This window comes from Budorcas taxicolor, chromosome 5 (genome assembly GCF_023091745.1).
Source record: "Budorcas taxicolor isolate Tak-1 chromosome 5, Takin1.1, whole genome shotgun sequence".
Classification (NCBI taxonomy): domain Eukaryota; kingdom Metazoa; phylum Chordata; class Mammalia; order Artiodactyla; family Bovidae; genus Budorcas; species Budorcas taxicolor.
Genome location: NC_068914.1, coordinates 7091281 through 7105948, shown reverse-complemented (window position 1 = coordinate 7105948; position 14668 = coordinate 7091281). Strand labels below are relative to the sequence as shown.

The window sequence follows — 14668 nt, the reverse complement described above, 5'->3', positions numbered from 1 at the left end:
GGAAGCATGGAGTCTTAGCCACTGGACCACCAGGGAAGTTCCCAGAGGTGGTATTCAAGCCCAAGGCTCTCCAACCCCTCAACAGCATATGGTTTATGTAATAAATCAAGGAAAGATGATGGTGCTCAGATTTTGTCTGGGCTCAAAACCACAGGGTAGTCCACTGAAGAGACAGGCCCGGAATGAGGAAGCCGGGAGCAAGGGGAGAAGTCTGGCTTGGTGATCATACTTCAGGGAGCTCCAAACCTGAAGCTCCTCCAGGTCCCCTGGGGCCCCATTTCACTCTGACACTGTAGATATCACAGTGGAGAGAGCAAGTCTCTCGTCTCCCCTCTCATCCTCTACAACACCCTCCACAATATGACCCAATGCAAGATGGGATCCTCCTTGGCTCAGAGCTTTCCTATTGCAAGCCCTCTGAATACAGCTTCTAGTACATGAGTGGTAGGGGCTACAGGCAGGGCGTAGAGACTGGAATCTGCTCACTGTTTGCCTGAGAAAACTCAGGTGTTCGTGGGAATCCCTCGAGGACACGGTCTCTACTTTCATCATTGCCCTTGGGTGTCCCAAATCAGCATCACTAATCCTACGGCAAGTCCCTACCCTTATGACCTCATTTAATCATTCTGTGAAGAACCTATCTCCAGAACCTATCACCAGCATTTCCCTGGTGGCTCAGATGGTATAGTGCCTGCCTACAATGCGGTAGACCTGGGTTCAATCCCTGGATCAGGAAGATCTCCTGGAGAAGGAAATGGCAATCTGCTCCAATATTCTTGCCTGGAAAATCCCACGGATGGAGGAGCCTGGTAGGTTACAGTCCATGGGGTCACAGAGAGTTGGACACAACTGAGTGACTTCACTCTCTTATCTCCAGATACAGTCATATTGGAGGGTTAGTGAATGTATGATATATGAGCTTGTGGGGACACAATTCTGTCGATGACAGCGGTTATGATTATTTGGATGTACCGAGTATTTTCTGCTTCTCAGCTGCAATGACCATGACACTAGGTGAAGGTAAGGCTTAGCCCCCAGGACACTGCTGTTACCACCATGCGTGCTGGGTGACGCTGAGACAGAAGCAGCCACCACATCCCAAACAGGTGTCATGAGCCTCCCAGGATGGGCCTACAGGCCCAGCCTACTGTAGTTGGTCATCATGTGATCAACACCTGTGTCCACACATAATGTGGCCTTCACTGAGGGCCAGAACTGGCAACATCCCACTCGGTGGCACCATCAGGGGTGCTGGACAAGCCCTGGCAAGGCTTTACCCAGGACAATGAGACGCTTGCGCTGCTGCAGGAATCTGTTTTGCTTACAGGGCAAAAGGACCATGAGCCACAGGCAGTGGTAGAGGTCAAGGAAAGTCTTGACTTCTCCAGTTACATCCATAGAGGACAGCAGCAAGGTGGTAAAGGCAGACTTCCAGCCCTCCAAAAGAGCACCTGAGGAGTGGCACCTCCTCAGGGCTTCCTCATGGAAGCTGTGGGTGGCATGAACAGGAGAAGCCACACCCCTCACAGGGCAGCGCCAGTCTGCCTCTTTTTCCCAAGTCAGTTTCTTGGCAGCATTACTGGGACGTGTAGGACTGGCCATGTGCAGAGAGGCTTTGCACACTGAGAGAGATCTCCTTTCTTGCATCTAAACATGCTTCAGCTGCCCAAACTGGGATCCATGGAAACCAGAGGCAAAGGAACCTCAGTCACAATGAAATCCTCCTATGGGCAAAGCCCCCTACAGAAAGGTTGGTAAACCAGAGGATGCTGACATGATCCTTGCCTCCTTCTTCCTCCCCTTCATCTTAGTAGTTAAGAGCAGGGACTCTTGATTGGGCAGGGTTGAACATTAGCTCTAACTCTATAACCAGGTGAACTGCAGAGGGTGTATAACTCTGCCTCCGCTTCCTTATCTAGAAAATGGAGCTGATAACAGACCTAAGTCACAGGCTTATTGTGAGGGCCAAACGAATTAACATAGCACTCATTAAGCAGTTATTATTACTGTATTTACTACCATGCACAGAGCTAACATACTTAGGACATGGCACGTATTAGGCACTCTACTGAGGGCTGTGTAAAGTAATCTTTTTTAAATCCTAGTAGCTCAGACGGTAAAGCATCTGACTGCAATGCAGAAGACCCGGGTTCGACCCCTGGGTCGGAAAGATCCCCTGGAGAAGGAAATGGCAACCCACTCCAGTGTCCTTGCCTGGAAAATCCCATGGACAGAAGAGCCTGGCAGGCTGTACAGTCCATGGGGTCACAAAGGATCGGACATGACTGAGCAACTAACACACATTGTGATCAACCGATAGATAAAAATATAAAGATAAATAATTTATATATATATATATATGTATATAGAGAGAGAGATTGAAAGCGAAAATGAGGGTGTTAGCCCTCAGTCATGTCCAACTCTTTGTGACCCCATGGACACACCAGGTTCCTCTCTCCATGGAATTCTGCAGGGAAGAATCCTGAACTGGGTTGGTATTCCCTCCTCCAGAAGATCTTCCCAACTAGGGGATGGAATCAGTCTCCCACATTGCAGGCAGATGTTTTGCCATCTGAGCCACCAGAGAAGATTAGATAGATAAATAAATTAGACAGATACATAGATAAAATAGATGCATATCAGAGTATATCTCTAGATTTATAGATTAAATAGATAGAAAAGAAATGTGTGAAAAATGAAACTTGAAGATATTAAGATTGTCCATAGTTAGTCAAATATCAAAGCAAACTTGAAACCTACATCTGTGTGACCCTGAACCTGGAATTTTTTCACCACAACGAAGAAGAATCTGCTCCATTCTGGCATGCCTTGGACAGCAGCTCGATGTCCCAGGATGGACAGGGCCTGTCCCCAGTCACGGTCTCCAGTGCTCAGAGGACCATGGACACAGAACTCCTGCAGAAGAGGAGGGCCCAGTTTCCACGGAGCCGCCTCCTTCTTTCACAGCCAGCACTTTTGCAAACAGCAGGTATTGTGCCAGCCATAGCCACACTCTGACAGGAGAACTTCCTGCACCTCCTGGCACATGGCAGTGGCAGAGTAACAGAGGCAGTCAGCATGCCAGGGCTCCCTTTCTCCTCCAGCTCCCAGTGTCTGTGCCAACTCTCCGGCAGTAGGACCTGTGCCTGCTCTTTCTCTTCTAAGTACATAACAGCAAAACTGGAAGTTCAGGGAGATGAGACAGAACCAATGAGGGAGGTTGGAAGGTTGCTGTGTTGAACTGGCTCAGTGCTTTCACAAATAACTCCCAAATCTCAGAGGCTTAATGCCACAAAAGTCTGCTTCTTGCTCATGTCACAGGACACACTGAGCTGGCAAGGGAGGAGGGATAAGCAAGAGTTGCTCTGGTCCACGGAGTCCTTCAGGGACCCAGGCACTTTCCACTTAGTTACTCCTCTATCTCCTGAACCCCTTGGAGCCCTCTAGACTTTGGAGTTCTGCACTGGGTCTTCTGCATCTGTGTAGTCAACGAGGCAAGAGAGAGCCAGTATGGAGTGTCTTTCTCGCACGAGGGTTGTTTTCATATCTTTAGGCCAGGCAGTATGTGGGATCTTAGTTTCCCGCAGGGATCGAACCCAGGCCCCCTGTCTTGGGAGCACAGAGTCCTAACCACTGGACTGCCAAGGAAGTCCCCGACACAGGATGCATTTTAGATGCAGGGCCTAGAAATGGCCACTATCACTGCTATCAACAGTCCATTTGCCAAAACTATCACCTAACTACCAAGAGGACTGAAAAATGTATTCAAGTTGTGTGTCCTGCCGGGGTGGGGCAGGAAAGAAAGAAAAAAAGAAAGGGAGTTTGTTGAAAATCTACAGCTTTCTGCTACAATCTCCATTTCTTTAGGTAATTGCTGACCATGTGTCATTTAAAAGGTGGCAGGAACTAACCTCTCCAACCTGAATTCCCCTTGGCACAGCCCAAACCATCCACCCCCTTGGAGTTATGACACAAACACAAAGGAAGACAAATCATTCAGGATCCGAACCACTGGATCCTGTCAAGTTCAGGAATGCCAATGACTAGGATGCAGGTTCCTATTACACATCCAAGGCACGAGGATGTGGGCGCAGTCACACTCACGCGAAAGTGAAAGTGAAAGTCGCTCAGTCGTGTCTGACTCTTTGTGACCCCATGGACTATACAGTCCAAGGAATTCTGCAGGCCAGAAGACTGGAGTGGGTAGCCTTTCCCTTCTCCAGGGGATCCTCCCAACCCAGGGACTGAACCCAGGTCTCCTACATTGCAGGTGGATTCTTTACCAGCTGAGCCACAAGGGAAGCCCATACCTTGGCAGAAGCCCTCTTTACTTTTACAGATGCCAATCCTTGACTAAAGTCTGATCTGACAAACATACTTACATCAGAGAAGTCTCAGAACCTACAAAAAAGGGAAGTTCACCTAAAAAACACTGAGGTTGCTCACATCCCCTCTCCTTTCCCCTGCACTCCGCCGTCTTCGACAAAGCTGGACTTTCTTGGCACCCCCACAGGGCGTGAACCCTCAATGAGCCTAGCTGCGGGAGGGCTCTGGAGCCAACAAGCAATGCGCCACCTCCAAAGTCCTCATTCTCCAGTGGCAAGTGCAGCACCCAGTAGGACTGCAGCAAACCCACTATTATCTCTGTGATTGTTCTGCACTTTTTTATTTATATAAAGATTTAATATGCAGTCATTGAAAAATAATGTTTAATGGTGAGAAATCTGTCACAATATGTTGCAAGAAAAAAAGGAGGCTACAAAGCAATATACAAGATAATGCTATTTTTATAAATATATACTATAGTTGTATGTGTATGCATATATGTATCTAGAGAGACAGACTTCTGGTTGATGTATTATAATTTTTAGTTGTTCCATGAGCTTTCTGAATTTGTAAATTGTATAAAACAACACTATTTACATAAATTGGAAATTTGAAGTCAGAAATATTTAAAATAATTTAAAATATTCATCTTGGGGGGGCGGTCCTAAGATGGCAGAGGAATAGGACGGGAAGACCACTTTCTCCCTCACAAATTCCTCAAAAGAACATTTCAACGCTGAGCAAACTCCACAGAACAACTCCTGAATGCTGGCAGAGGACATCCGGCAACCAGAAAAGCAGACCATTGTTTTCAAAAACAGGTAGGAAAAAATATAAAACACGAAAAGAGAGACAAAGGAGGTGGGGAGGGAGCTCCGTCCCAGGAAGGGAAGCCTGTCCCAGGAAGGGAATTTTAAGAAGAGAGGTTTCCAAACACCAGGAAACACTCTCCCTGCCGAGTCTGTGGCGAGCCTTGGAAACACAGAGGGCAACATAACAGGAAGGAAAAATAAATAAATAATTAAAACCAACAGATTACAAGCCCAGCAGTAACTCCCCCAGCGGAGATTTGTAAGAATCGGGCAGGAACGCCCCACGCATAACCAGAACGATCTAACTTGGGCTAGCAAACCAGACTGTGGGATAGCTACCACGCAAAAAGCTCAAACATAAGACACCGCCAGGACCCCGCACAGAACAAAGGACAGAATGGAAATAGCCGGCTGCAGACCATCCCCCGCTGGGGATAGGCAGCCAGAACCGTAAAGGCTGGAAAGGGGCAATTGCAGCCCCGGAGAGACTCTACCTACCAAACTGCAAGCAGGCTTCTTTGCTAAGACTTCTGGGGGTGCTGGACAGTCACCATCTGCCTCAAAAGGGGTGCCAGCGGTACACCCAGAAAACTGAGCAGCAGAGACAGAAAAGGCGACAACTCGCAGCGACCGTGCTCGCCAAACTCCTGAGCTACTCAGACCAGGGAAGGACACAAAACGCATTTAAGAATTAAAGATTTTAAAATTTAAAAAATAAAATTAAATTAAAATTAAAAATTTAAAAAAAAAAACGCAGTCCCAACTGAATCTGAGCCTCTGAGCGCTACCTGAGTGCCGAACCTGAGCGGCTTAGACCAGGGAGGTGCACGCAGCCGAGGGCCGGCCTCAGACAGTTCCCGGCTGAGCATCGTAGAACCGGAGCGGTGAGTGCGCCGCGAGAAGGGACAGGTCCAGCGGGGCTGAGATACTGTGTGCACACGACAGCGCTATTTGTGTGCAGCATCCAACCGTCCCCACAGCGCGACTGAACTAGTGAGCCTAAAAAACCAGCAAACAGAAGAAGTTAAACAGAGGGAACTGCCTTGGAAGTGACCCCACACTGCCCACAACATCAGAGCAGGGCCAGAAATATTTTTACTATTTTTACAATCATTCCTTTTTTTTTTTCCCTCTTTTTTTTTCTTTTTTTTCTTGCTTTTTTTTTCTAACTTTTTTTTAATTGTTAAGTCTTCTACTTCTCCTCTAATTTTTATTTCTATAACCTACTATTACTTTTCAAAAAAAAAAGTATTTTTTAAGGCAAAACCATATATAGTCTTTATGTGGTTGTTGTTGGAGATTTTTAATAATTCTTGTGGCTTTTTTTTTCTTTTTTTTTTTCCTTTTTCTTTTTTCCTTTGGCTTCTCTTCTTTAATATTGTATTTTTGAAAATCCAACCTCTACTCTAGATTTTTAATCTTTGCTTTTTGGTATTTGTTGTCAATTTTGTACATTTAAAAACCCAAACTTCATTACCCAATTTTACCTGAGAGCGAGATTACTGGCTTACCACTCTCTCCTCCTTTGGACTCTCCTTTTTCTCCACCAGGTGGCCTCTGTCTCTTTCCTCCCCCATCTCTTCTCTATCCAACTCTGTGAATCTCTGTGTGTTCCAGACGGTGGAGAACACCTAAGGAACTGGTTACTGGCAGGATTTGTCTCTCTCCTTTTCATTCCTCTCTCTTATCCTCCTGGCCACCTCTGTCTACTTCCTCCCTCTCCTCTTCCCTGTATAACTCCATAAATACCTCTGAGCGGTCCAGACTATGGAGCGCACATAAGGAAGTGACTACAGGCAAGCTTGCTCTCTCCTCTTTTGATCTCACTGCATCTCATTCCAGTCACCTCTAACTACCCCCTCCCTCTTCTCTTCTCCATGTAACTCAGTGAACCTCTCTGGGTGTCCCTCAATGTGGAGAAACTTTTCATCTTTAACCTAGATGTTTTATCATCGGTGCTGTATAGATGGAGAAGTCTAGAGGCTACTGTAAAAATAAAACTGAAAACCAGAAGCAGGAGCCTTAAGTCCAAAGCCTGAGAACATCAGAGAACTCCTGAATTCAGGGAACATTAAGCAATAGGAGCTCATCAAATGCCTCCATACCTACACTGAAACCAAGCTCCACCCAAGGGCCAACAAGTTCCAGAGCAAGACATACCACACAAATTCTCCAGCAACACAGGAACACGCCGCTGAGCTTCAATATACAGGCAGCTCAAAGCTACTCCAAAAGCTTTGATGTCTCATAACCCATTACTGGTCACTCCACTGCACGCCAGAGAGAAGAAACCCAGCTCCACCCACCAGAACTCCAACACAAGCCTCCCTAACCAGGAAACCTTGACAAGCCACTGACACAACCCCCCACAGTGAGGAAGCTCCATAATAGGAGAACTCCACAAATAACCAGAATATTAAAAGGCCACCCTAAACGCAGCAATATAACCAAGATGAAGAGACAGAGGAATACACAGCAGGTTAAGGAACAGGAGAAATGCCCACCAAATCAAACAAAAGAGGAAGAGATAGGGAATCTACCTGAGAAACACTCCCGAATATTGATAGTGAAAATGATCCAAAATCTTGAAATCAAAATGGAATCACAGATAAATAGCCTAGAGACAAGGATTGAGAAGATGCAAGAAAGGTTTAACAAGGACCTAGAAGAAATAAAAAAGAGTCAATATATAATGAGTAATGCAATAAATGAGATCAGAAACACTCTGGAGGCAACAAATAGTAGAATAACGGAGGCGGAAGATAGGATTACTGAAATAGAAGATAGAATGGTAGAAATAAATGAATCAGAGAGGAAACAAGAAAAATGAATTAAAAGAAATGAGGACAATCTCAGAGACTTCCAGGACAACATGAAACGCTCCACCATTCGAATCATAGGAGTCCCAGAAGAAGAAGACAAAAAGAAAGACCATGAGAAAATACTTGAGGAGATAATAGTTGAAAACTTCCCTAAAATGGGGAAGGAAATAATCACCCAAGTCCAAGAAACACAGAGAGTTCCAAATAGGATAAACCCAAGGTGAAACATCCCAAGACACATATTAATCAAATTAACAAAGATCAAACACAAAGAACAAATATTAAAAGCAGCAAGCGAAAAACAACAAATAACACACAAGGGGATTCCCATAAGAATAACAGCTGATCTTTCAATAGAAACTCTTCAGGCCAGGAGGGAATGGCAAGACATACTTCAAGTGATGAAAGAAAATAACCCATAGCCCAGATTACTGTACCCAGCAAGGATCTCATTCAAATACGAAGGAGAAATCAAAAGCTTTACAGACAAGCAAAAGCTGAGAGAATTCAGCACCACCAAACCAGCTCTCCAACAAATGTTAAAGGATCTTCTCTAGACAGGAAACACAGAAAGGGAGTATAAACCCGAACCCAAAACAATAAATTAAATGGCAACGGGATCATACTTATCAATAATTACCTTAAACATAAATGGGTTGAATGCCCCAACCAAAAGACAAAGAGTGGCTGAATGGATACAAAAACAAGACCGCTCTATATGCTGCTTACAAGAGACCCAACTCAAAACAAGGAACGCATACAGACTGAAAGTGAAGGGCTGGAAAAAGATATTCCACGCAAATAGAGACCAAAAGAAACCAGGAGTGGCAATACTCATATCCAATAAATAGACTTTAAAACAAAGGCTGTGAAAAGAGATAAAGAAGGCCATTACATAATGATCAAAGGATCAATCCAAGAAGAAGATATAACAATTATAAATATATATGCACCCAATATAGGAGCACTGCAATATGTAAGACAAAGGCTAACAAGCATGAAAGGGGAAATTAACAATAACACAATAATAGCGGGAGACTTTAATACCCCACTCACACCTATGGACAGATCAACTAAACAGAAAATTAACAAAGAAACGCAAACTTTAAATGATACATTAGACCAGTTAGACCTAATTGATATCTATAGGACATTTCACCCCAAAACAATCAATTTCACCTTTTTCTCAAATGCTCACGGAATATTCTCCAGGATAGATCACATCCTGGGCCATAAATCTAACCTTGATAAATTCAAAAAAATCGAAATCATTCCAAGCATCTTTTCTGACCATAATGCATTAAGATTAGATGTCAATTACAGGAGAAAAACTATTAAAAATTCCAACATATGGAGGCTGAACAACACGCTTCTGAATAACCAACAAATCACAGAAGAAATCAAAAAAGAAATCAAAATATGCATAGAAACAAAAGAAAATGAAAACACAACAACCCAAAACCTGTGGGACACTATAAAAGCAGTGCTAAGAGGAAAGTTCATAGCAATACAGGCATACCTCAAGAAACAAGAAAAAAGTCAAATAAATAACCTAACTCTGCACCTAAAGCAACTAGAAAAGGAAGAATTGGAGAACCCCAGAGTTAGTAGAAGGAAAGAAATCTTAAAAATTCGGGCAGAAATAAATGCAAAAGAAACAAAAGAGACCATAGCAAAAATCAACAAAGCCAAAAGCTGGTTCTTTGAAAGGATAAATAAAATTGACAAACCATCAGCCACACTCATCAAGAAGCAAAGAGAGAAAAATCAAATCAATAAAATTAGAAATGAAAATGGAGAGATCACAACAGACAACACAGAAATACAAAGGATCATAAGAGACTACTATCAGAAATTATATGCCAATAAAATGGACAACATGGAAGAAATGGACAAATTCTTAGAAAAGTACAACTTTCCAAAACTGAACCGGGAAGAAATAGAAAATCTTAACAGACCCATCACAAGCACGGAAATTGAAACTGTAATCAGAAATCTTCCAGCAAACAAAAGCACAGATCCAGACGGCTTCACAGCTGAATTCTACCAAAAATTTCGAGAAGAGCTAACACCTATCCTACTCAAACTCTTCTAGAAAATTGCAGAGGAAGGTAAACTTCCAAACTCATTCTATGAGGCCACCATCACCCTAATACCAAAACCAGACAAAGATACTACAAAAAAGGAAAACTACAGGCCAATATCACTGATGAACATAGATGCAAAAATCCTCAACAAAATTCTAGCAATCAGAATCCAACAACACATCAAAAAGATCATACACCATGACCAAGTGGGCTTTATCCCAGGGATGCAAGGATTCTTCAATATCCACAAATCAATCAATGTAATTCACCACATTAACAAATTGAAAAATAAAAGCCATATGATTATCTCAATAGATGCAGAGAAGGCCTTTGACAAAATTCAACATCCATTTATGATAAAAACTCTCCAGAAAGCAGGAATAGAAGAAACATACCTCAACATAATAAAAGCTATATATGACAAATCCACAGCAAACATTATCCTCAATGGTGAAAAATTGAAAGCATTTCCCCTAAAGTCAGGAACAAGACAAGAGTGCCCACTTTCACCACTACTATTCAACATAGTTCTGGAAGTTTTGGCCACAGCAATCAGAGCAGAAAAAGAAACAAAAAGAATCCAAATTGGAAAAGAAGAAGGAAAACTCTCACTGTTTGCAGATGACATGATCCTCTACATAGAAAACCCTAAAGACTCCACCAGAAAATTACTAGAGCTAATCAATGAATATAGTAAAGTTGCAGGATATAAAATCAACACACAGAAATCCCTTGCATTCCTATACACTAATAATGAGAAAGTAGAAAAAGAAATTAAGGAAATAATTCCATTCACCATTGCAACGAAAAGAAAAAAATACTTAGGAATATATCTACCTAAAGAAACTAAAGACCTATATATAGAAAACTATAAAACACTGATGAAAGAAATCAAAGAGGACACTAATAGATGGAGAAATATACCATGTTCATGGATTGGAAGAATCAATATAGTGAAAATGAGTATACTACCCAAAGCAATTTACAAATTCAATGCAATCCCTATCAAGCTACCGGCCATATTTTTCACAGAACTAGAACAAATCATTTCAAGATTTGTATGGAAATACAAAAAAACCTCGAATAGACAAAGCAATCTTGAGAAAGAAGAAGGGAACTGGAGGAATCAACTTGCCTGACTTCAGGCTCTACTACAAAGCCACAGTCATCAAGACAGTATGGTACTGGCATGAAGACAGAAATATAGATCAATGGAACAAAATAGAAAGCCCAGAGATAAATCCACACATCTATGGACACCTTATCTTTGACAAAGGAGGCAAGAATATACAATGGAGTAAAGACAATCTCTTTAACAAGTGGTGCTGGGAAAACTGGTCAACCACTTGTAAAAGAATGAAACTAGATCACTTTCTAACACCACACACAAAAATAAACTCAAAATGGATTAAAGATCTAAATGTAAGACCAGAAACTATAAAACTCCTAGAGGAGAACATAGGCAAAACACTCTCCGACATAAATCACAGCAGGACCCTTATGACCCACCTTCCAGAATTCTGGAAAGAAAAGCAAAAATAAACTAATGGGATCTAATTAAAATTAAAAGCTTCTGCACAACAAAGGAAAATATAAGCAAGGTGAAAAGAGATGTTATGGGGAGGGAGGTGGGAGGGGGGTTCATGTTTGAGAACACATGTAAGAATTAAAGATTTTAAAATTAAAAAAATAAAAAAATAATTAAAAAAAAGAAAAAGAAAAAAAAGACAGCCTTCTGAATGGGAGAAAATAATAGCAAACGAAACAACTAATAAACAACTAATCTCAAAAATATACAAGCAACTTATGCAACTCAATTCCAGAAAAATAAACGACCCAATCAAAAATTGGGCCAAAGAACTAAACAGACATTTCTCCAAAGAAGACATACGGATGGCTAACAAACACATGAAAAGATGCTCAACATCACTCATTATTAGAGAAATGCAAATCAAAACCACAAAGAGGTACCACTTCACACCAGTCAGAATGTCTGCGATCCAAACATCTGCAAGCAATAAATGCTGGAGAGGGTGTGGAGAAAAGGGAACCCTCTTACACTGTTGGTGGGAATGCAAACTAGTACAGCCACTATGGAAAACAGTGTGGAGATTCCCTTAAAAAATTGCAAATAGAACTGCCTTATGACCCAGCAATCCCACTGCTGGGCATACACACCGAGGAAACCAGAATTGAAAGAGACACATGTACCCCAATGTTCATTGCAGCACTGTTTATAATAGCCAGGACATGGAAACAACCTAGATGTCCATCAGCAGATGAATGGATAAGAAAGCTGTGGTACATATACACAATGGAGTATTACTCAGCCATTAAAAAGAATACGTTTGAATCAGTTCTGATGAGATGGATGAAACTGGAGCCGATTATACGGAGTGAAGTAAGTCAGAAAGAAAAACATCAATACAGTATACTAACACATATATATGGAATTTAGAAAGATGGCAATGATGACCATGTATGCAAGACAGCAAAAAAGACACAGAGGTGTATAGCGGACTTTTGGACTCTGAGGGAGAGGGAGAGGGTGGGATGATTTGGGAGAATGGCATTGAAACACGTATACTATCATGTAAGAATCGAATCACCAGTCTATGTCCGATGCAGGATACAGCATGCTTGGGGCTGGTGCACGGGGATGACCCAGAGGGATGTTGTGAGGAGGGAGGTGGGAGGGGGGTTCATGTTTGGGATCGCATGTACACCCGTGGTGGATTCATGTCAATGTATGGCAAAACCAATACAGTATTGTAAAGTAAAATAAAGTAAAAATAAAAATTTAATGAAAAAAAAATAAATTAAAAAAATAAAATATTCATCTTGATTCTTTTTCCTTTTCTTTTTTTTCCATCTACACAGTGTTTTTATTTTTGTTCAACTATAGGCAAACAGCAAAATTAACACAATGTTAACCAACTCCAGACTGGCTTTCTTTTTTACCCCAAAGAGGAATCAATTTAACAAGCACAGACTTTTGGATTTCTGATAACCTCTTACCATGCCCTGCTGCTCACCTAGATGGCCAGGCTTTAACAGCAAAGTGACTTCTCTTGAGCTTTCTCCAGTATTGCTCATTAAAGGAGCCAGAGCAGGACACTGATACCCAGCAACTAGCCTGAGACATTGACGGTGAGTGGACATGCCAGCCCCTGGTTGTCCTGGTGAGACAAGGCCATGAAAACACATGCCAGTAGGTGCTTTCACACACAATTCTGTGCTCAGGCTCACAAAGGCGGAGGCAACCAATCTTTTTTCATTTTCAACCTCCCTTAAAGATTCTTTGAAGCTCTGCCCTAATACTGCAGACCTGGTCTTTTTACCAGAATTTTTTTTTTCTTCTTTAAAGTCTGGTGGTTGTTCTTGTATTAACATTTTGATAAACCCCATCACAGTACCAAAGAATGCCTCACCAAAACGGAGTTCAAATTTGACCAAAATATAAACTCCCTAAAATTATACAAGACAGGCAGAAGGAAGGAAAAGTCATCCTAAATCTAAATCTGACCGCTCAGGGCTTGGGCAGGGAGATGGGGGGAAATCTACATGCATCGCTAAACTGAAACACTGTTTGGTAACTCTGGGACAGTGTCCATCTCCTGTACTTCCCAGACAGCTGCTCCTAGAGTTTGGGCATATAATCATCCCATTCAGCCTGGTAACACGTGCCGGCCACTAGGGTCCAGAGCTCATACTTTTTGCAAAAAGAGGCCGCCTTGAATTTGCCACGGTGGCCTCCAGATAGGTTGCTGAGAATGGGATCGTCACACTTTGGTAGTCTTTCCTGCTTGTAAACCAGCCAGATGGAGCAGTGCAGGCCAGCGCCCTTGGGAGGCCCAGAGCCCACATAATTGGAGAGAACTGTCACTGCTCATGTTGTTGCCCTTCGTGTTGACCACCAGGAAATGCTGTCATTCCCTACATTTGGGGTCCTTCCTGCTGGGAGCACCAGATCTCTCAAGACCAGGGTGTTCAATTTACCTGGATCAAGGCCATCCCATGGAATGCTGGTGAGCTGGTTCTTATCTGGGTAGGTGTCAGCACTTTGCCCAGTTCGTCGAACTCCGCCCTGCCGCAGAGAGTGCTGCGGCCTCTCATCCACTTCCTGCAGGCTCAAAGGCCCGGACCACTTGCTGAGGTCCACTGGCATCGCAGAGCCCAGCAGGTCAGACAGCAGAGAAAGCGGCTTGTGCACTCGCGCAGGGTAGGAACACGGACTCACAGCAGTCTGCAAACTTTACCGAAGAGGAGTGCACACGCCAGAGCGACCGCCCCAACCCACCCCACTCCTCCAGTCACCAGCGGGGAGGGGCCCCACTCTGCTCTCTGATTGGCCAAGCCCGGCAGCGCCTCTTTTTTTTTTTTTTTTTTTTTTTTTATTGCAGGATAATAGCTTAACAGAATTTTGTTTTCTGTCAAACTGCAACATGAATCAGCCATAGTTATACATATCAGTTCAGTTCAGTCACTCAGTCGTGTCCGACTCTTTGCGACCCCATGAACTGCAGCACGCCAGGCCTCCCTGTCCATCACCATCTCCCGGAGTTCACTCAGACTCACATCCATCGAGTCAGTGATGCCATCCAGCCATCTCATCCTCGGT

At 43.1% G+C, this 14668-nt stretch overlaps 1 pseudogene; it reads right to left on the bottom strand.

Moving 5' to 3' along the window:
* Positions 1-13576: 13576 nt before the first annotated feature.
* On the bottom strand, positions 13577-14215 carry LOC128047469 (phosphatidylethanolamine-binding protein 1-like; annotated as a pseudogene).
* Between the last annotated feature and the right edge of the window lie 453 nt (positions 14216-14668).